Genomic DNA, 23,590 nt, shown 5'->3' with positions numbered 1-23,590 from the left:
ATTGTCTTAAGCCACAGGATTTGTGGCAATCTTTACAGTGGCCACAGGAAACTAATACATGTGTATGAAATAGATTCTAATACCCTTTTATTCAGCAAACATCCACCAAGGGCCAGGTGTGTTCCAGGAATCAGGGATCAGAAATGAGTGAAACTTAACTCCTGTGTCTCTCCTCTGGGGCGGGGCAGAGATCTGGGGAGGGAGAGAGAGCCCAGGGGTTGGGGGTGGGGGGTGCGGACTTGTGTAGAAGGGGCTCCACTTGAATTTCCACTGATAACCCTGCAGAGAGGAGCCCACCACTGATATTTGCATCAGAAATCTGAGTCTGAGGCCTAATTTTGTCACCCAGAAGCTGCGTGACTTGGGAAAAGTCACCTGGTCCCACTAAGTGCAATTATTGAATCTGTAAGATGAGGATGGTAACACCTACCTCACAGGGCTTAGGACTACTGAACAAAAGAACGAGCCCAGAAAGGAACCTGACTCAGGGCAGGTGCTCGGCAAACATTTGGGCTTGAATGGCTACACCCACATGGTGTGACCCAGGCTGCCACACATGGGATGGAGGTAGAGCCAGTGCCGCTGAACTTGGAAACTCAGCATTAGTAATTTACTTCTTCAAGTTCCTGTTTGGAATCAAAGTCCTGGGAGATGTTACACCTTCTGTCATTAACACCTAAGGGTGGGAACCCAGCACCTGCTCTCTCAGCCACCAGCACAGGAGATGAACCAGGCAGTTAAAGATGAAGACAAGATAGAAGGGCAGGGCTGGACACACTGCCCAGGGCAATGTCACAGTGGCTGGTGAAGGCCATGCAGTGTTAGGTTATCTGGAGTTAGGGTCTCTGGAGGGGTGTTGAAGGACTGACTCCTTAAGAAGAAATTCAATTTTCCTATCCCTTTGGTTGCCTGGGGTGCCCAAGAAAGTTGTCCATGTTTGCATGCCGTGGGCTAAGAGTCAATTTGATAGCAGGGAAGGAAAGTGAGGGCCCTGGCCTAGGTTGGACGGCTCCCCATCTGGATGGACAGAAGCAACCAGCAGGGGAAGGGGAGCGACAACCTCGTGTTCTGCTGTAAATGCTTTTAGAACTGAGAGACCATGGGTGTCTCCGAGCCAAGGAGATCAAATTCCCCAGCAACAGACCACTCTGAGTGTACTTGTGTCACATTTCAGCCTCACAGAAGGCTCCATGCAATGTGTGCCAGAGTCAGAAACACCATGGTTCTGTTTCAGCAAAATGCTTTCACAGGAAATACACATCTCCAGACTGTGTGTCCACAGGTGGTGGCACCCAGCAGGGTCCTGGGGGGTCATTGAAAGCCTTACGCAGAGAAAGGAAATCATTCAAGTGGACATTTCTACAGGAAGATCCATGGGCTAACTATGATCTCTCACCCTGGATGGATAGAAGGCAGAGTTTTCCAGAATCATAGTCCCATATCTAGAGTTGAGCTCTGGTTAGATTGGGTGTCATGGTACTCAGATCCAGGCAGTAGTATCTGACGGTCATTCACTAGGAAAAGGAGGGTCAAGACTCTAGCTGAAAGTCCAGCTCTCAGGAACTTCTCCCCCCGCACCCAGGGAAACATGATGGGAGAGCAGGTCTTGGAAGGAGGAGGCCAATGGAAATAATCGCAAGTAACCAGGAGGTTGCCCCTGTCGAGCTCAGAGACCCAAATCCCCCACGTGCAAGCTGGCTGAGATGCAGAAGGCCTTCTGGTGGATCAAGACCAGATCTACACTAGGAAATGCAAGCGTGCTGCAAACATTCCATCACACCCTTTGCACGTCCACGGGAGGCATCATCACTTAATCATAGCAATCTTTCCAGCTTGGTCCCGTCACAGCCTCAGAATCCTTCTTAACACAGTGCCTCCAACCCTGTGCCCAGGGGAGCTATCCATGGTGCTGCCGCAGCCCCTGCCCTCAGGTTCTGCCTATTCTGCTGTTTTGCTGACTGGAGTTGGCTCCCAGCTGTTCTTGCAGCTGGGACCTGGCTTGACCTGTCCCTTCTGTGTGGTTTTAGCAGGACCTGTCCCGACACCACCTGGTTCTGAGCCTTTCACCTGAGCCCTGCATTCACATCTCAGCCTGTCCATCAGGCCTCTCATGAAAATTCTGCCCCCGTTCTTTTGGGCTGCCTGACACATGTTACCCCTCACCCACAAAAGACAAGTTTCCTCATTCACAAAACTCCAGTGGGAATGGGGGCCCACAGCTCCATCTGGACAGCTGCCACTCAAGTCAGAGTTCCAGCTGCCTGGCCCATTGACTAGCCCCAATCACACAGAACACCGGCCCTGCTCTATGTCGTGTATCCCCTGCCCCATTCTAAACAGGACCTGGTGAGGCTGCGTGTAGATGTCATCCCAGCATGGAGCTCAGCTGCCAGCTCTGGGGAAATGTTCTTCTTTTTCTCCGTCTGCTCTGTAGCTTCTACAGACGGGCCTGAACCTCTCTCTTTGCCTCTGGGTCTCTTCTTGGGTCACACTGGGCTCCAAGTTCCTCATGGGCGGGAAGGAAATTGTCCAGAGTCTTTTTAGCTTAAAAAGAATTCAACCAGCCCTTAATCTGTTCCTACTGGGGCTGATGCAGCTCTGTGTAGCTTTACGTTTTTTTCCTCTTTCAGAAACTCTCCCCCACCCCACTCACGTTTCCAAGAAACATTTACATTCTAAGGAAACTGGATGTTTTGAAAGGATTCTGGACTCAGACACTTGAGCCTAAATTGATTTCTAGGGCCCCCATGAAATCAAGCTAACACAGAATCAAAACACACATAACATGGAAAGAAAACAAACATATTCTAAGAAATAAGCTTAACAGTAAACGAGTTCTAAGCAGCCCCCGACTTCACATTCCATTGTACAAGCTCTGCACTGATACTCCGAAGTGATTACACAGCAACACGAATCAAGGCTACGACCGACACTGTTCTGAAAGGTTACAGGTCCACTTCCCGGGGCTAGTGCAGCTGGCTTGCCCATCTGCGGGAGAAGAGCGCAGGCACAGGGCCCCCCAGACCACCACACGACACTCAACAGAAACACTGGGAAGTTCAGAATCAAGCAGATTTGCCAACCTGGCCAAGAGGACCAAACGTAATGACTTCTGTCCGAGGGAGGGAGAGTGAGTCTCCCTGACTTTGCTGAGATCGCAGACAGAGGTGAGAGTGACCCTTCCAGATAAAATCCCTCCCGCACATCAAATCAGACCACGGGGTACAGTGCTCCCACCTGGGGGGCCTCTGCCTTCGCTCAGGGACTGCTGGCCCCCACTTGAACCTTCCTTCCTAACTGACTTCAACATCTGCAAAAATACTGCTTCTCAGAGGTCAGTTTCCTATCCCACAAGAGGGAGGTTTGCAGGACATCAAACTGATCCCACAAGTGAGATCAATTCCCTTTTCATCCTAAGAGTGCCCTGGTTTTATCCAGTTTGTATTAAAGTCTCACTGGGAGGTTGCTCAGTGATACAGGAGGATTCAAAACGCAGTGGCTTTGCAACTCACAGGCCATTCCAACTTGTTCACGATTGCCTCTCAAATGGTCCCCACGTGCCAGCAGTAAAGGGAGCAAGGCCACTGTCCAGGTGAGACATCCCCCAGCAGTGAGCTGCCTCTCCTGGTGCTGCGCCCGGGTTCCTCGGCTCTGGCATCAAGACCCGCCTCTCGCTGCCCCCCACCCCGCCCCACACCTTTCCTCTTAAAGACTTGGGTTCAAATTTGCTCACTAGCCATGTCATTCACACACATTAACTCCTTCTGCCCATTTCTCAGGTTAGAAAAGTGAGGTCCTGTGACGAGCAAGGATGGTTTGTGGAAGGTAGGCCCTCCACTAACATGGGTTCCTTTTCCTCGTGAGTTGAGGACAGTGAGAAAGCAGCTCTTTATTTCTGCCTTGGGTTTTCTCTTGGCGTTGTTCCAAACCGGGATTCCACGAGGAGCATCTCAACCAGATCTGCTTTCACCTCCAGCCCTTTCCCTGCCATCCAACGCCGTCGTTAGCTCATTGGAAGTTCCGGGGAAACACAAATGATACTTATATTGGGACAAAGTAAGCCATCGGGAACGTGGATTGTTGGGCTGTAGTGAAATTCAAATCAGACCAAATACTGAATTGTGAGCAACGGGTGAGCTTGAGCAAAGCTCGGAATCCTCAGCCTCCAGTGAGAGTGTGGACGGCCTGCCGGGTCCCCCGAGGCCGGGACTCTGGAGGGTCACGCCCCGACCCACCCTCCTCTCCCTCTGCTCTGCTGTCTCCACCCTCTCCCTCTCTCTCTCTCCTTCTCTCCCCGTTCTCTCCCTCTTTGCACCTTCCCTCTCCTGCCCCCTTACTGTGCCTGGTGCTATGAGATGAGATCAGACTGCCCAGGGAGTCTGGACATCCTGTGACGTCTGGGGCTAGCCTCATCTGAATGCGTCTCTCCTCTCATGGCTGCTCCCCCCAGCCACTACCCTTCCTCCTACGCAGACCCTGCAGCTGGTCCCCTAGCTCCTGCCCCTTCTGCACCCCGTATTTCATTTACACACAGGAGACGGCTTGACTTATTGAGGTGCAGAGTGGACCCCTTCCTTGAACTTGCCGACGCTGAGAACCCACCATCTCCTAGAGGATAAGCTCAAACTCTCTCCTCTGTGTGCAAGCTGACTTCTGCCAACTTCCAATTTCACCACTGAAGAAACTCAGGCCCAATGAAGCAGTCTTTCTTCCAATTTCAACTTATCAATATGAAAACCAATAAACCCTGGGCCACACCGATAAGTCACATCAGACTTTTTAAAAAATAATGATGAATGTTAAGGAATATTCGAAACATGCTGAAATGTCAGAACTGTCGGAAAGGGGGCTATAATCTTTGGGAACCAGCAGGACAGGAAAAAGAAGTTGAGAACACGCTCACTAAATGACAGAGGTGGAATTGTCATAAAGTTGGCTTTGAGGGAATAGAACTGAAAGGTCTGGGAGGAGAACTTGTCCTGATGAGCCAGAGGACTGTTTTTGATGCTGTTGCTGGCTTTTAGTCCCCAGTTATGAGTTACAGGCCACAGTCATTGTTTGGAGTACCTTAGCGCCTCTCTCCGTTTGCTAGGGCAGTTAATTTGAGCATCCCTCTTTTGGAAATCTGGCACTAAATGCTGCAGAGCTTGAAGCCCAGGTTCCATCCATCTGTGGTTTCCCAGAGGCTGGGCATCCAGCGACCACAGCTGGAAATCATTAGGCTCTCAACAGAGCGCTGACCGTGAAATTGCAGGCCACCCCGATTGTTCTTATGCTGACTTTGTCGGTTGCATGAGAAAGAATATTATTCTCTGTATGTCTTCTCAGGCTCAGATCTCTGTTCAGCTGAGACTGAATACCCAAGTAGGCAGAAGACGGACCCTTGGATATGGCAGAAGCCAGTCCTGTGATGCAGGACAGTGACCCAGACCTGAGCTCCAGCGCTGCCACTCATCAACTCTGGAACCTGACACTCCCGCTTCTCTGGGCACCGAGCGTCCACATCAACAGGCAGGACCTCTTACCTCACTGGATACAGGAGAAAAGTAAATAAGAAAATGGATGAGATTGAAAGGATGGGGCTAGGGAAGAGGCAGCAGCTGGAAATGAAGTTGATGTAGAAAAACTCATGGGGTACAGTCAACACTTTGTTAGAAATGAGCCAAAATTTGGATTTGAGTCTCCAGCAGCTCGTGCAAAAACAGAAACAGTGTAAGGTGACCAGCACCCCGAGAGTACTCCCGTGGTCTCTTAACAGCTCTGCTCTGGGGCCTCCCTTCCTGGGGCCATTTGCACACTGTCCACTGGAGTTGCAGCTTAGGTGTAGACGGATCATGACCCGGAAACAGTCCTCCACCAGGCCCTCCGCAGTCTTCTCCGTCTGGGGTCATCTGCCCTGTAGATCAGATGTTTTAACCCAAAGTGCCAGGAGAGAAGTAATCTGTTAGTGCCATAGAGCTTGTGGGTCTGCTGTCTGGGCCTCCAGGCTAAGGACAGATGGTACACACCTATGAAATCTGGGCTCTGCCCTCAGGAACTTGAAGGTCTGTGCATGGAGTCAGGACAAGGTGGACTGGCTTTAGCAGTGTTAACGTGATGGCTTAGGTTGGGTTCTAGGAGCCGTGTAAGCGGTTTGTTTGGGTGACCCCAGGAAGCACAAGAAGTGTGATGGGAGTGAGTCAGGGAAGGAGGCCAATGAATCCTGCATTCCCAGATGCAAAGGACAGTCATTGCAAAATGTTGTAGAGAGGAATGAAGGAAGGAGGGTTAAACAAGAAAGGATTATCCCCAGATACTCTTACACAATCAGCCCTCCGGTCCTGTTTTTAACCACAACGTCCATGGCGGAGAGAGAGGAGAAAAACCTGGTGACATGGGACAATTGAACAGGAAACGGGAAGATGAGTGAGGTACATGGGTGTTGGTTATGGTAGAAAGGTCAAAGGGAGTGACTTCTGTGAGCGTCCACTGGCCGGGAGACTCAGCCAGCTGCAGCGCACGTGGTCGGTGCCAGCGCCCCACTCCTCAGACCCAACTATTGCAGGCCCTAGACAAACCAATATTTAAATAAAGTATCTGTGATTCTGTGAGCTAAAGACAATCTTTGTTTTAAGGGGTCCTCATGCGGGCTAATTCTTTTTTCATCATAGTATCGGGGAAGAAAATGGATTTTTCTTTGTAAACATGTGGTGAGCATCTTGACAGATTTCGTGTAAGTTGCTTTCACACACATGATATCTCTAAGCACACTGTACCTTTGGTCTGGTTCTCTGCCCGCCAACATCCTTTTTACCTATTAGTTTGGTCCCAGATGCTCCGATTTTGAGACAGAGTTGCCCACTGAGGAAGGAACACTGCTAGTGGGGAATGTAGAACAAGCTTGGGGACTGGAGTTGAGAGCTTGGGTGCAGCAGCATGGCTTTGGCCATGTCTGCCGATTCCAGACCTGGGCAATTACCTAACCTTCCAAAGCCTTATTCTCTCCAACTGTAAAGTAGGATAAACATCCCTAGCTTCAGCCTAGGGTTACTTTGACAAGTTAGCCAAGGACGCGCTTGATTTGGTATCTGGTTCCTAACAAGGGCTCAGTGAATTAGAGTGGCATTCTCATGTATACAAGAGGATTTTATAAATGTGATTATTACCTTTGACTATGATTAACCTTTGATCTAATAACAGAACCACAAAGAATCAATCAACCATTGTAGTAGAGAAAGGAAAACAAACACGAGAAACCCCAAACATGCAAGAACAAAACAAGAATGCTTCAGATGGACTTTTCATGTACAAGGAAAGATAACTTTCACAACCGTGCCTGCAAAGTTATAACCGTCTTGGCACCTGCTGTCTCCCTACAGCCCAGCCCTGCGGCGTCTTAGTGCAAGCTTCTTTGACTGTCTCCCTGATGGCTTTTTCTGGTCCCCAAAGCATGCTCAGCTTGTGTGCTGGGCAGGAGGAAAGTTCGGTGGAGTTACTGCTCTAGGAGCAGACTTCAGCCCATGGAGTCTGCAGGTAAATGTCGCTGCTCCTTCTCCCCCAGGTGGGGCGACTCCAAGACATGGTCTACACCCTCTCTGACGGGTCTCCCTCAGGACTGAGCCCCACGTTCCCAGCATAGTCCCCTGATCATTAACACACCCGGGACTGGCACCCTTCTCTGCCCTGCCCTGGATGCCCACACCCCCATCAGAGTGGGAGCCATGGGACCACCTCCCACATTCAGAACTTGTACCCAAATCCTTGACTGAGGGTCTGCTTTGGGTGGGGGGGAGACCCAAACTAAGGCAGATAATTGGTTCACTGAAAATATTCAGGTGACCACTCTACAACTGGATTAATACTAAGAAATCTTTCTTTTCCACTCAAATAGAAGAAAAAAAAAAAAAAACTTCTTGGGTTGTTTTTGTTTTGTGTTGTTTTTGTTTTGTGTTGTTTTTGTTTGGGGTTGCTTTGTATAGTGTTAAGATCATGTGTTGTCCATGGCAGAGCAACTCTGCTCAAATCCATGCTCTATAACATACTAGCTCCACGATGTTAGGGTCATCAACATAAGGTAGTGAGCAGAGTCACAGAATAATTCTTATGGATTTTTTAAATCACCTCTATGAAGGTATAATTTGCATACAATAAATGCATACATGCTAGTTATACAGTTTGATGAGTTTTGACAAACACACACGCCTATGTAAATACCACCTCGATAAAGCTAACATGTCCATAACCTCAAAGTCCTTATGTCAGCCTTCACCCCATCCCTGCCCCAGGAGACTCCTGATCTGCTTTCTATCTCTATAGGTCAATGGACTTTTGAAGACGCAATTCATGGTTGACTTCAGTAAAATAGGTCATAACAGTGTTTGCGGGAAAAATCGCTTATTATGATCCATGATTTTGCATCAAAATTATCTGTATTCATCACTTCTGTGAATGATGAAGAGGAAAAGAAAGCCAGTTTCAGAACTGAAGGGTGTTCTCCTGACTCTCAGATCCAACGAGGTGAAAAGCAAGAAGGAAGGGCAAATAAAAGGTGGAATCAATTTGAAATTTGGAATGACTTCTGCTGTGAAAGTTCCAGAAAAACAAATCTGAAACTCATTCATTAAATTAAAGAAAACACCTTCAATTGTAACTTGAACTTCGTTCCACTTGTTGGAACTTTCACAGTCATGTTGAATCAAGGCCAAATCTTCAACATCTTATCCAAGTGAAGCCCCAGGAAGTGGGGGTCCAGGAGGGATGCTGGTCTCTGAGTCACCAATTGCTCAACAAACATTTACAGGGTTTCCCCTTTGCACTAGAGGCCATCCTACACCCTGAACAGACAGACACTCACTTTTTTTGTGGAAGAGAGCACATCCTCATGTAGACAGAAAAGCAAATTAATGCATAACCGAACACAGAGGGAAATCGGTGCTGGACAGAGACGGAAACAGAGGGCCAAGGTGGAGGCGCCACTTTAGAAGGTGCCTCTGGGAAGGTCATCTTTAAGCTGATTCTGAATGACATAGAATGAGCCAGAACAGCACAGTTTATGGGAAGCATGGCAAGTAGAGGGAACCGTCACACAAAGACTTTGAGGCTGAAACAAGCACGGCACCTTCCAAAACTCAGTGTTGCCAGAGCTTAGAACTGGTGGTGGGAGGGTGGTGTGAGATGAGGTGAGAGGGCAGAGCGGGACCAATCCTGGGGGGAGGGGCTAGGGTTTATTTTATATTCTTTGGGAAGCCGTTAGTGGATTTTAAGCTGATTTCTATTTACTCTGAGGGCTACAGGGGAGGTTAGATTTCAGAGGGGCAAGAGTTAGAAGTTGGAATCCACTTAGCCACCCAAGTGAGACATGAAGATGCCTGTTGGATCAATGGCACAGAGAGAATGGGCAGCTTCACAGCTATTTGGACACAAAGTAAACAGAATCTTTTGATATCAAGGATAGCATCCACACCTTAGAATAAAGAGTATATGATGTGTAGGAAGAGGTGATATGAGGGATATAGGTTGGGGATTCATCAACATTTACATGGATTTAAATCAATGGACCAGAGGAGGTCAGTCAGGAAGAGTGTTTGGAAGGACAAGAGGAGGGGATGTTCTGCATTTACAAGACAAGGAGAGACGGCGGACAGCAGAGGAGAGCAAAGGAGTCGCCAGTGGGGTTGACGCAACCTGAGGAGCTCATGAACCTTGGAAACGAAAAAGTAAAGTATTCGAAGAAATATGTATTTGGAAAAGAAAAGTCCAGGAAGAACGTCTGTGCTTAATAGTGACCGCTATCAACTCGATGAGAGGGTTGGAACCAGGTTGGTGTAGCATCAAGCAGCCTCAACAGAATTGACTTTAATGACTCTCCATGGCGCCATCTGGTTCAAGCTCCCAGATCCTGTGATTCTGCACCCACCCTGAACTTTCCTGGTTTTCTGCTTGGCACCACAGAACTTCAACATTTGCTTATTTTCCTCCTTTTATTCTGCCCTTGTGTCTCTGGAGAAAAGAGGAGATTTGACATAGTTCCCATACAGCCAGTGCTTGATTGGCTACAAGAGCTCGAGCGGCCGCGCTGGGTTTAGTTAGGAGTCCCAGAGCGTGCGCTTATTGGGAGAAAATTTCCTGGGTCGGCCAATAGTCATTCCTGTTTCTTTTTACATATTTGCTCTCAAGAAAACATTCTCTTATGCAGCTCAGAAACAAAGAAACATAGGAAGTCACAGAAGAATATTTTTTTAAAATAATTCTTGTTCAGACATGCAGTATCGTTCCAAAACCCTGGAATTGTTTTCCTCCGACATTTGTGTTTCACTTGTCTAGAGTGAAACCTCTCAGCATTTTCTCAGAATCCACTTAGCCTAAAAGATAAATGCCAAGGACGAACAGAGTTTTTCCCTACCCTTTTTTGTTTCTAAGACATGTCCTAGGCAGCCACTAACGAGATCGTCAAATTCGCCGGTCTCCAGGTTAGAACCGGTTTTATTTCTCCATCCTTTATTATCTTTTGAGGGGAAGTCTATTTTTTCAACATCCAGAGTTGAACGTTTGCTTTATTGATGATCTTTTAACCGGTGACACAAGCCACGTGATGTCATCCCAGAAGAATGCGAACCTCCCGGCAAAACACTCAGCTTCTCCATCTATATTTGCCCTTGTGCTTGACTTTGCCTTGGTTCAGGGACGTGGGAGCTGCTGGGCTCCTCTGGGGAGCCCGAGACCAGCGCATCATCTTGAGCCAGAGGAAGAGGTTCTAGAGATGGACCATCCTCCCTACGTGCTCCCTCTTCCTCTCCCCCTGCAGGTGGCTGCCAAAGGCTGAGTTTGGCTACTCTTCACTCTGTTTCTATAACAGAGTGCTACTTGCTGTCGGAGGTCAGCAAGGATGAAAGGGCAGATTGAAGGACAAGGCTTCTTTGCCCCACCTTGACTGCTTCGCAAAGATCATCACAGCCTCGTGACACCCAGTGACCCTTCTCAGTTTTCACCCTCACGGTTCCCTGAGGCACTGGACGTTCTCCCCCAATGCCTCTGGCCACTCTTCCACTCGTCCCAGGACCCCTCCACTGCCGGCCTCTCCTAGGTCTGTCCCTGAGATTGTGCCCAGGAGGCCCTCTCTTCTCACACACAAACCCTCGAGGGGATGTCCACCCCTGCGGCTCCCCCAGCTGGCCTGCAGGCCTCGGTCTCTCTCCACATCCAAGTTGTATACAAATGTCAGCTGACCATCTTTCCCTGAACCCACCCACTCATTTAGTCCTTCACTTGCTCATGTATTTAATTAACATGAGCCAATGTCTGCTGGCTGGGGCAGCAGGGACACCGTGGGGAAAAGGGCAGGCAATCCCTTAGCTCTTAAAATATACCTGCTGGTAGAAATGCTCAGCTTTTCTAGGAATTTGGTGTCAGCGTAGATTGAACTGAAATTAGCTGCCCTTGAACTGGAAAAATACCTGGAACAATCTCCATTTACAATAATGAGAATTTGGGAAGAATTAATGTATTATAAATACACATTTTGTAAAGTAATTGTCAAATGCCTTTAAAATACGTGCAACTATTTTTTTTCCTTTGGCTTATTATTTTTTAAATTTATTTATTTTTATTTATTTATTCTTTTTGGTTGCGTGGGGTCTTCATTCCTGCACGCGGGCTTTCTCTAGTTGCCGCGAGCAGGGGCTACTTTTCGTTGCGGTACGTGGCCTTCTCTTTGCAGTCCGTGGTCTTCTCATTGTGGTGCCTTCTCTTGTTGTGAAGCACGGGCTCTAGGGTGCACGGGCTTCCATAGTTGTGGCACACGGGCTCAGTAGTTGTGGCTCGCGGGCTCTAGAGTGCAGGCTCAGTAGTTGTGGCGCACAGGCCTAGCTGCTCCGTGGCATGTGGGATCTTCCTGGACCAGGGATCGAACCCGTGTCCCCGGCATTGGCAGGCGGATTCTCAACAACTGCGCCACCAGGGAAGCCCTGTGGCTTATATTTAAATCTTGAACTTTTGTGCTGTAAGTTTTGCACCAAACCAGTTTCCTGGGATAAAGAAATATCAGTTACACCATCAGAAAAGCTGCTCATTTTTCCTACGTGATCCATCAGCCAGGGCAAAAGTACCAAGGAGCTGGGCTGAAAAGCAGGACTAAGGGAATCCTCTCAGGAAATGTGTCTCCTCCTCAAATGGTAACTGTGGGGAGGGTGACCTGGGATCCTCCAGGTCCTCCAGGAAGTAAGTCTGCCTAACGGTCGTCCAGCCGGGAGGGGAGGTCTTCTCTGGGTAATTCTGAGCCTGATGCCAGCGGCGATGCACGGCTCGCCCCAAACCTGGAAGATGAGGTCCCGGGCAGAGCTGTCACAGGTAGGCATGTTCTTCTGATGGACTCACCACCTGTGACCAAGATGGCTTTCTAGATTCAGCCTGCACACAACACTTCCATTTGGTGACTTTTGTCCCTGATTCTAAGCCATACTTGTGGTTAGACTACTTCCCAAAGTTCCCAGTTTACATGAATAAATACAGCATCTAGAAAATCAATATTCGTTGAGACAGGGCATCAACTGTTCTATGGCCCTTACACTTCACAAAGTGCTTTTTCTACAAATCATCGAATGTTAATCTTCTCTCAATCCTGCGAAGACTTCATGTTGTGCCCATTTTAGAGATGAGAGGAGTGAGTCTCAAAGAAGTTTCTTGAGTTGGTCAAGATCATGCAACAGTAAGTAAAGCAGTGAAACAAAAGGTTCATTAGCTGGATAAACAGCAAGGTCCTACTGTATAACACAGGGAACTATATTCAGTATCTTATAGTAAACTCTAATGGGAAATAATCTGAAAAAGAATATATATATATGTATAACTGAATCACTTTGCTGTACAGCAGAAATTAACACAACATTGTAAATCAACTATACTTCAATAAAAAACAAATAAAAATTAACATTTAAAAAGTTCATTAGCAGCAAATGGCACACAAAGTAACAAAACAAAAGATGTAATCAGAGTGATGGCTTGTCAAGGAGCTCCACTCAACACGGGACACAGTGAGCCTCTGAGCCCCCAGCTGCCCCCTCTGCTCCATCTTTCCTACTCACGTTGGAACCCACTCAAGCGTAGGCCTCCTGGGGAGAGTCCCGACATCTCCAGGACAAGAGCCCTTTAAACCCTCTCCTTCGTTCTGCCGTCAAACGTTCACTTGACCTCACCCCATTCTGCGTTCTCCTTGGAGTTAAAAAGTTGATGTTTGCCTGTGATAGGACGTTGATCCCAGGTCTTTGTGAAAACTTTCCCAGGATGTTGCATAAGTCTTGGCTGCTTCCAAGGATCTGTCTCCCAGCTGAGCACAGAAGGCCTGGAATGCTCTCCCTGTGCAGACGTGCTCTTCAAGCACAGCTATGGGATGAATACTTGGGTTCTTGTTGCAGGGACGGCGAGAAGCTGACAGGCCGTCGGGGGGGGGGGGGCCCTTCAGTGGTTATAATAGGGGGTGTGAGGTGGGAAGGTCTGATCTCAGCCCTTCATTGTGTCATTAGAGAAATGGGGACTCAGGGAGGCTGAATGACTGTCCAGGGTCCACAGTGAGTTGGGGCAGAGCCAGAGGCAAAGCTCAGGAGACCGCGCTGACCACTCAGGGCTCACACTTCCATGACTTGATCTGCTGAGCTTGCCTTTTGTTTCTGTTCTGATCAAGATACGTTTGCCATGACAATTTGTCAGATTAGCACCTCTTATGGTTACTGGTGGCATATTTTTAACCTTTCCTCCCTGCCTGATCACTTGCCATCCTGTAAACATCTTGTCATTTCTCCCAACTGAGAAACCCCTGTCCTAGCCCATCTTCCCCTTCAGGTATTACCTGATTTCCTTGGTTTCCTCGTTTCCTCCTCTCATTTTCTCCTGAGCAAGCTCAAAGCAGGAATGTGAGTCAGGCTCAGACGTGCCTGCCACTCAATCACTCAGTACCTCTAGACCCTGCGCACTGTTAGGTACCAGAGAAAACGCAGCATCTATGTCTCTGAATCCTGGCCAGGGCCATCCTCCCCTCCTGACCCATCAGCGTCCCCTGGTGCTGTTGGTCATACGACGCCTTAAACATTCCCCACGCTTGGGTGCTGGCCTCTGGGTTCCCCTTCTCAGTTTGGTTTGCTGGTTTTCCCTTTTCTGTCTATAACCAGCTTCTCTTTTCTCACCATGCTCACTTTCCAAGTGATCTCATCCAGCCTCGTGACTTTGGAAACTACCTGCACCCTAGCAACGCCCTCGGTTACGATTCCAGCCTGCGTGTCTCCCTTGAGCTCCAGACTCGCGTGTCTAACTAACTGTCCAGGTGCCCCAGTTGGATATTACTGGGCATCTGAACTTAACGTCTCCAAAACGGAACTGCTTGCCTCCCCGCCCCCTCTATCTCCTCTTCCTTTGTGGTCCCCATCTCCTTAGTGCAGTGGCTGACTTTGAAGTCCCAGAGGCATCCTTGACTCTTCTTCTTTCCTCACAACCACAGCCAATCCAGCAGCAAAAGCTGTTGGCTCAGTCTTCAAAATATACCAGAATCAAATCCCAGAATTGACTGGCCCGGCCCCCATCACATCCTGCCTGGTCCCCCTTCACTGCGCACCGTGTCCATCCTCCACACAGTAGCTAGAGGGACCTCAGAGGGCACCTGTGCTCTGATTCCTCTGAGGCATCTGTCTCACTCAGGACTGATGCCAAAGTGCCGTGAGACCAGGGTCCCATCCTTGGAGCTCACCTCCTCCTCCTGTCCTCTGCATCCCAGTCACTGTGCTCCAAGCTCACCAGCCATTCTCCCCTCCAAGGGCCAGCGCACCGCTGCCCCTGGGTCGAGGACACTCTTCCCCTGATGCTGCTGGAGGTCACATCCTGCCCTCTCAGGTCCTGGTGGAAACCTCACCTTCTTAATGAGGCTTTTCCCAACAGCTTTACTTAAAACAATGGCTTCCACCTCCACCCCCATCAGCCCTCCAAATCACTCTGCTTTGCTTAATTTTTCTGCCTGGCACTTGTCCCCAGCTAATCACACTATGTATAGTACTTATTAAATGACACATTGGCTGGGCCCCCAACCCCCCAACTGGAACGTGAGCTCCACAGAGTCAAATCTTGCGTTAGCGGCTGCTACGTTCCCAGCCCCTTGTGGGATGCCTGCCCCAGGGTGGGTGTGCAGTGAACACGCATTAGAGGATTAAGAAGCATAGAAAAGTGAGAAAGAGGATGTAAAGGCCACCGTCAGGGCTACTGTCATGAGCTGCTTTTCTTGTTATTCTTATTTCGCTGATTCCCTTTCAGATGCTTTCTAAGCATACTGTAGATAAAAGTATTGTTATACAATTTTACCATGCTTTAAAGTATAACTTTTTGGGGCTTCCCTGGTGGCGCAGTGGTTGAGAGTCCGCCTGCCGATGCAGGGGACACGGGTTCGTGCCCCAGTCCGCGAAGATCCCACATGCCGCAGAGCGGCTGGGCCCGTGAGCCATGGCCGCTGCGCCTGCGCGTCCGGAGCCTGTGCTCCGCAACGGGAGAGGCCACAACAGTGAGAGGCCCGCGTACCGCAAAAAAAAAAAAAAAAAATTATATGTATATATATATATAATTTTTTGATAATATATTTGTAACTGCATAATAATTCATCCTATGGATTCACAATGATTGAATTTGATATTTCTTTTGCCATTTTATACATCTTTCTACATAAATCTCCTACACTTTTGTATCTATGTCCTTAGGCGAAGTTTCTAGAAGTAGAATTACTATTACTAGGTCAAAAGTTCTCAATATTTATTTTTTCAGCCAGAGGTAGAGCCCAATCAATATTATGTGTTTGGGGGAAGTTTAATTCCAGGACATGTCCTCCAGGCAGTATGGATTCGCTGGATCTCCATCACTGTCTATAGCTACATGATACAGTGAGAATCCACATATAATACAACCCTGCGTGAATTCAATAAAGTCATTACAGGTTCATGTTTCTTCACTGTGGATCAAGGTAAGGAAATGAACTCATCCACTTAGATATAATTCCTACCTCTACGTGAGAACAAATAGAATTTCCTGATATTCCTCAATAAGGAAGCACAAAATCAGAGAGTGGCCCTAGTCCTTCTAGTCCTTGCTTGCTTTGCTATTTATTGGACCTACAGCCATGTGGTCGGGGATGGGTGTGTGTGGGGGGCGGGGGATGGGGGTGCATGCCACGTGATCCCTCTGTGTCGCAGCTGCCTTTGTCTTAAATGATGAGGTCGGGCTAAATGACCAAGCAATCCCTTTCACCTCTGAGAGGCCATGAGTCTACCAGAAATTTCCATTTTCAGAATCACTCCATTCTGTTTCTCATAAAGTTATTCAAGCATCAACCCAGCAATTCCACTGTTAGGCATTTACCCAAGAAAAATGAAAGCATATATCCACGAGAAGTTTTGAACAGGAATGTTAATAGCAGCCTTATTCATAATAGCCCCAAAGTACAAGCCAGTCAAATGTCCATCAGCAGGATGTATGCATGGACTTTTGCAGTGGAAAGAAACAAATTCCTGACGCACGCAGTGCCCTAGGTTAAAGCATCCTAACACGCATTGTGTGTTTCCACTTATGTGAAGCTATAGGACCGGCAAAGTTGATCCACTGAAGTCAGACTGTGGGCCTTGGGCTGCGGCAGGGGGTGCTCAACCGGGAAGGAACACAGGCCTCTGTCTGGGCTGTGAGGGTCCTATACCCGGTACTCAGTCCTGAGCACACACAAGTGTATACGACTGGCAAAACTCATGGAACCAAAGAACCAAAGAACCATGTGTCAGTGTATGTCAATGATATCCGCCCCCGAAATGTGTTTTTAAAACCTCATCCCATTTCTAAGCAATGAGCCTAAATTCAGGAATGAAGAGTGTGTTGGATATTTGGGGGCAAGCTGCCTTCCCCTGGAAGCACGTATACATGGGGTCGTGGGTGCGCCAGGCACGGGAGCAGAGAAGTGTGGCCTTAGAGCCTTGGGCCAGGTTCTGCATCCGGGCCCAGGCCCAGGCCTTCCTGTGTACTTGGGGCAATAAGCCTGCTTTCAGCGACAGAACAGTCTCGGACCACTGTGAATGTGCGGGTGAGAAATAGCCCTAAATGCAGGGCTGCGAAACAGACTGGCTGTCTGAGGTGCTTTAGAAACCCAAGGTGAGCGCTGTGAAGTCTTTTCAGGGAAAACACCAAATGCATTTCCGGAATGGATGAAGCTGCTTGGTCGTTCCAAAGTCCAGTCTCAGCTATTGGCTCGCGGAAGTCCCAAAGCTGCCAGCGTGCTTTATCTCAGTTTTACAAGTGCTAAGTACGAGAATTTAAAGCCAAGAACAATCCTTTCCGAGGACGAGAAACACATGTTTCCCAACGTAGGGACCAAAGCTTATGACCTTTGGGGAGAAGTCTGCACAGATGCATGACTGTCTGGGTAATTCACTGCTGGGAAGGAGACGTGGAGACCAAAGGTATAAATCCTAGACAAATAAATACCAATCCGGGTAATTCAAGTAGCCCTGAAAAATCCATGGTTTGTCTGAATTCTTCTTCCTGGGAAGCAAGCAGTCTACCTGGAAATAGGAGGCTGTGTTTCTGCTGGCTCTCGGTCAATGGAAATGAGCAGGACACCAGCTCCAGCACCTATAGACGGAGGAGGCCCCCTAATCACTGGGCAACATACAGAAGCATGGGGGAGGCTTCAGAGCATGAGCTGGATCTCCCACAGGGGCCATCAGACCACAAGCTGTTCCCAGACTCTTATCAATACATCAGCAGAGGTCATTAGTGTGGAGTTTTGAAACTCACCTCTCCAGCTTTGTTATATGGCTTGTGTTCGTTTTACAATTTTTTTCTAATATTAAGACTGATTCATACTCAGTACATTAATGTTGAAAAATAGAATCGCTCAAATTAAAAAGAAAATCCCTCGAAATCTCATCGTTTAGAGATGGCTTGGGTTAACATATCGATGTATGCCTTTGATATACATGTAAATGTGAAACATTACAAAAATGTCACCACATTATTCTGCTATTTTGTAGCTTACTTTTTCTCTGTAAATATATCATGAGCATTTTCCCATGCCAATAAATGTTCTCCTATAAATAATTTTTCTATTGGTAACACAGGATTCCTTAATAATGAATCACAACTTACCTAATTAATCACCTACTATTAAACCATAGCCCCAGGATGAATTAATACAAAACATGAGATTTGCTATTTTGAAATAAAGAGTTTTTTTTAAAAAAATCACTGACTTAAAATCAGATTAAAGTGGTAATTCTAACATTTCACCGATTAAAATCAGGAACCTCTGAGTAAAGATGGAGGTTAAGACCAGATTTCAAAATCTTTCTTTCTCTAAAACATAATGTTACCATCATCATCAAATGTGTGAACACCATCACTGAGCACCCCTCACCCTTTCCACCATGTGAGGACACAGTGAAAAGCTGGTCTTCTCTGAACTAGGAAGCTGGCTCTCACTAGATACCAAATCTACCAGTATCTTGATCTTGGATTTCCCAGCCCCCAGAACTGTGAAGAAGAAATTTCTATTGTTTTTAAGACCCACCCCAGTCTATGGTCTTTTTGTTACAATGGCCCAAATGACTGACAACCTGGGAACAGCTAGTGTACAAAGTTAACGCCTCGATTTACAGAAATTGAAAGTACGGGCAATGCTGCCTCCTCTACGATGGACTCTCCAGCCACTCTTGTCCTCAGTAACCATTCCTCATTCTCAACTTGAAGACTTCTGATTCCATCAATTCTGCCTCCAGCAAGTGGCGTAAGTGCTCTGAGCTTCATTGCTTTGTTTCTGAACCTGGAGTGAAATCACAGCTACAGTGAAAGGTTGTGAAAGCACCTGATACATATGTGATAGGTATTGTTTTGGCTCTTGGTACTCATATTGTTGGACCGTATTTTAACTTTCTGTATGTGAACGGCTTGTTTCCCCTGGAGATTGTGAGCTACTTAAAGCCTGGAAAGAGTATATAATCCTTCTTTGTATCCTACACAATGTTTTTGGTAGCTTCTCAATAAACACTTAACTGCAGATTTAATGAACAAGATACTCTGATCGTCCCTGTATTTCCAGGTAGAGAGATTTCCCTACACTATGGGATGAGAGCGTTCTCTGGTGTCTGGAGGTCTTCATTCATCAAGGGTCTCTCAAGTGACAGGGACACAAATCAAAGACCCCCCAGAGCCACGGACTCTGATGCCACCAGGAGCATCTGAACACTGGCATGGTAGATCGCTCCAGTGAAGGTCCCCCATGCAGCACAGCTCCTGCCGTCCACCCCTGCTCTGACTCTGCACTTGGCTGTGTGTCTTGCTTCAGCCAATTGTACATCAGCAAACATGATGCAAGCAGCTCATTAAGCTCTGGGCTTGAGCTCTTGGAAGGCAGCCACCATGAGCTGGTCCCACACAACTCCCAGCTGAATGTAGCATTGTAGGGGAGCCAAAGGAAGACCAGAAGGAGATCACCCAGTCACCAGAGGGCTGAAGATAAAAGAGGGTGTGGGCGTTTCCAAGCCAGTAAACCCCGGGCTGACCTGTTACACAGCAGATGTAAACTAAGTACCTGGCTCTGTTTCTCACAGGGGGGCTATGAGCCTGGACCCAAGGTGGTTGGTGGGCGGATTGTCATCTTGTGGCTCCAAGGATTAGTTGGTCTTTCTTCACAACCTCCTAGTAGAAAAGTCCTGGGGGCGGCCTGGAGTCCCTCCGGCTCAGGCCTCCAGCCCATCGTGGTCTGTTCTCTAGGGGCCAGGGCTACAGGATTCTGTGTTTGACGTCTGAGATACCTGGTAACATTTCTACCCCATGAGGTCAGACGGTGAAGCATTTCAGAGAAAGATGAAAAGGTGGGTTGAGAGGCACTTGACAGGAAAAGCGAACACCCACCCTCAGGGTTCTCGTGCCTCTGACTCACCAGTGAACTGCTTCATCGGAATCCATGAGTTGCCCTTCTGCTGTGCAGCAGGATGGTACCGTTTGCACTCTGTTTTATCAGCTACTCAGGAATGAGCCATTCCTCTTGGAAAAGCTCACGGCACTGCTTGCGCTTCGGGACGTCTAACCATTTATCATTTCCTTTTCCTCCCATAGTCTTCATGGCCAGTGTTTCTTGGACATCCACAAGGAAAGCCTCCCTCTGGAATATTGCCTTTCACTTGGTCTTGTACACTCACCTGCTGACTCAGCTCTGAGGGCACGGAAGGTTAAACACACTCCTTGCCCACCAGAACCTGGGATCACGTCCTCAGCTTTCTTTGTAGAAACTTCCATCCACTCCTTTCTCACTCCCCCATCACGCTGTGTTGAACTGAACACACACACAGGCAAAAGCACAGGCACACAACCATGCACACACGTGTACACTCACGGTAACACACCCACACACCAGCCCACATGCAGAATGCACGTGCACGGGGCTTCCCTGGCGGCGCAGTGGGTGAGAGTCCGCCTGCCGATGCGGGGGATGCGCGGGTTCGTGCCCCGGTCCGGGAGGATCCCACATGCTGCGGAGCGGCTGGGCCCGTGAGCCATGGCCGCTGGGCCTGCGCGTCCGGAGCCTGCGCTCCGCAACGGGAGAGGCCACAACAGTGAGAGGCCCGCGTACCGCAAAAAATAAAAAAAAAAAAGGATGTGAGTCTCTGTGGATTTGGGGGCCCAGGGGTCCTTGGAACCAATATCCCAGGTATACAAAGGACCAACGGTACTTCCATTTATGTGTGAAGAATACCAGTTTCAGGACAGCAAAGTCAAGCATCAGAAGGTGGCCAACTGCCCTGCTTGTCTTCTGGGCTCTTCCAAGTCAACATGGCAATCCTCAGGGACCCACCTTCAGCACAGACCCCACACTCTTCTTCATCCTGTCCCTCCACCCCGGGGCAGCCCCAGGTCACTCTTGCTGCTGAAGCGGCTTCTTAAATGGCCTCCCCATGAGCTCGCCCTCTGCCATCGTTCTACACACAGCGACCAAAATCATCTCTCAGATGAAGCGGAGATGATCTAGCTTCTGAGATGCCGCCTACAGGACAATAGCACAGTGTTTCCCCCCTCCCGAGAGGGTTCAAGTTTCCTTATTTCCTCCAAGAGCCTTGGCTGCTGCTGTGGGAGCATCCTATATTCTATCATTTTGCCCCTTCACTCTTCTCTGTCACATTCCTCCTTTTTCAGTACATGACCGGAACAGTTGCCAGGCAATCCTGCTTTGAGTGTGGCAGCCTCCTGGCCTCAGAGAAATGGGGTCAAGTTCCTTCTTCACCTTCCCAAGCCTTCCTGCAACCTCCCTTTGGGAAAGGGGATCAAACCGTTTCCTCTGCACCGGCCTTGGCCTGTTCCAGTCCTCATAAGAAAACGGAGGTTGGAACAATTCTGCAAATATTTATCAAACGCTGACTTTGTCTCCTCTTGGAGAAGAGATCCCACCTTTCTCACGGCACACATTCACACCTCTCTCTGGGGAAGATTCTAGCCTCAAGAGGGGGTATAAGGAAAGAAAACCCTCCCCCATGTTAACTGTGTAAGCTTATCTCAAGTTGAATACTATTAAAGCGGAATCTAATTTTTATGATAGGAAATCTAATGCAATTGTGATACCTTGCAGCTTTCCTTTGGGTCTGCCATCGGACGTGGCACCCCTAGTTTCTGGAAGGATGCATGGAATGACCATGAAAGAAGGAGACTGGGAATCACAAGAGTGAGCCTTATTTGAGCTTGTGACCTAGTAATTCTGTGACCTTAAGCATAACACTGTCGAAGTGGTTAAACAAGGAGGCCATTGGACATGGCCGGCTGCAATGCCTTGGCAGCTCACATCATCAACCAAAATCTAAGCCAGAGACAATGCACGTGAATGTGAAAAGTGAAAATCAAGAACGACCAATTGCAAACATGCCACTAGGCTTTCCCTAATAAGCAACTGCTTAAGCCAGAGAGAGTCGAATAACTTCCTTGCTTGGCTCCCTCATCTTCTCCCTGAAAACCTCTCCCCTGGCTCCTGTCGGAGGAGCACTCCTGATCACTTCTGGTTTGATTCAAATTGACATTTGCTCAAATAAACTCTTAAAAATGTGTATGTGTCTCAGTGTATCTTTTAACAATTCATAACCAACAAGGACCTACTGTAGAGAACAGGGAACTCTGCTCAATATTATGTAACAACTTAAATGGGAAAAGAATTTGAAGAAGAATAGATACATGTGTATGTATAACTGAATCACTTTGCTGTACACCTGAAACTAACACAGCATCGGTAATCAACTATATGCCAATATATTGGCTTGGCCCAAAAGTTCATTTGGGTTCTCCTTAAGCTGTTAAAGAAAACCCAAACGAACTTTTTGGCCAACCCCTAAACTAAAAAGTTAAAAAAAAAAATTCATATGCTCTCTAAGCCTGTTTTCTGATCAGTAGAATGTAGCCTAATCACCCTATGATTAGGGTTTATGAGCAGATTCAACAGTACATGGGAAAGCACAGCACAGGATGGACAACCAGTCATGTGTGTAGTTACCGAACTACCCAGGTAACTCCCTTCTGCCAATGAAGAAACGGTTTCTGTACTGTTCATGTAAGTGTTTAGTAAATATCAGTGAATTACACATTTTTTCTGATAATGGCAAAAATATATATTCTTTGTCTCCATTGATCTGAAAGGAGTAGCATTCTGGAACTCTTTAGGGGCAATTCCAACAACAAAAAAAGGAGACTTCTCCAGGCTGTCAGCTCTTTTCAGCTTCCCTTTGTTGCTGGGTGTTCCACTAACTCTTGTTGAATGTAATCTTCTTACTCCCTGGCATCCCCAAGACAGTGGCTATGGAAGATGTAAGTATTTTTTCAAAAACCTTCCATTTCCCCATCCTTAAGACATTCCTTTGGAATGACCAGGAGTCATTGGCTCTTCCCAGGTGTTTTTTCATTTGGTTTTGTTTGATTTCTCTCACCTCCGATTTGGTGTTTGTTGTTTTTCTTGCTCTTTCCTCTGATTCAAGATGAGGATCTCCTAATATCTGCTGAGAGGGAAGGCTTCTCATACCCCCAGGCTATAGTCTGAAGACTTCTCTTCCTTTTAGGGATGGAGGAAGTGGGGCATTGGATCAAACTCCGCACGTTCAGGTTTTCTCCTTGGACTTGTTTCCTGGGAGGAAATATCAATGTTTGAAACCCTTTCCTTTGGTCGCTGTTCATCTTGTCCTTCTCTACTCCAGCCACACCAAATCACACCTGCCCACGCTGTCACAGCCTGCAAGGTGCTAACTTATTGTAGAGCAGATAGAGTCTGGACACCCGAGAGTGGACTGGCCAGATGCCCACATGGATAACCAGCATGGTGGCGTCTTCTAACCGCAACCTCCGGGGGAGCGTGACACCATGACTGTTCGCTCTGCTGGGGCCAGCTGCTTCCTCTCCAATCTTCCCAAGTGGAGATTGTGCCTCACTACTCCCACTCCAAAGCCCAGTTGGCTACTAAGGGTTCTGGTCCTATAATTAGTCCCTGCAGGCTTCTACTCGCAGGGTGGTCTTGTGTGGGATTTATGTTAGACCACTTTAGATGGTCCTTCTTGGTTTATGAACAAGACACCTACTAGGA

Source organism: Phocoena phocoena, chromosome 15, assembly GCF_963924675.1.
Source record: "Phocoena phocoena chromosome 15, mPhoPho1.1, whole genome shotgun sequence".
Classification (NCBI taxonomy): Eukaryota; Metazoa; Chordata; class Mammalia; order Artiodactyla; family Phocoenidae; genus Phocoena; species Phocoena phocoena.
This window is presented reverse-complemented; position numbering follows the sequence as displayed.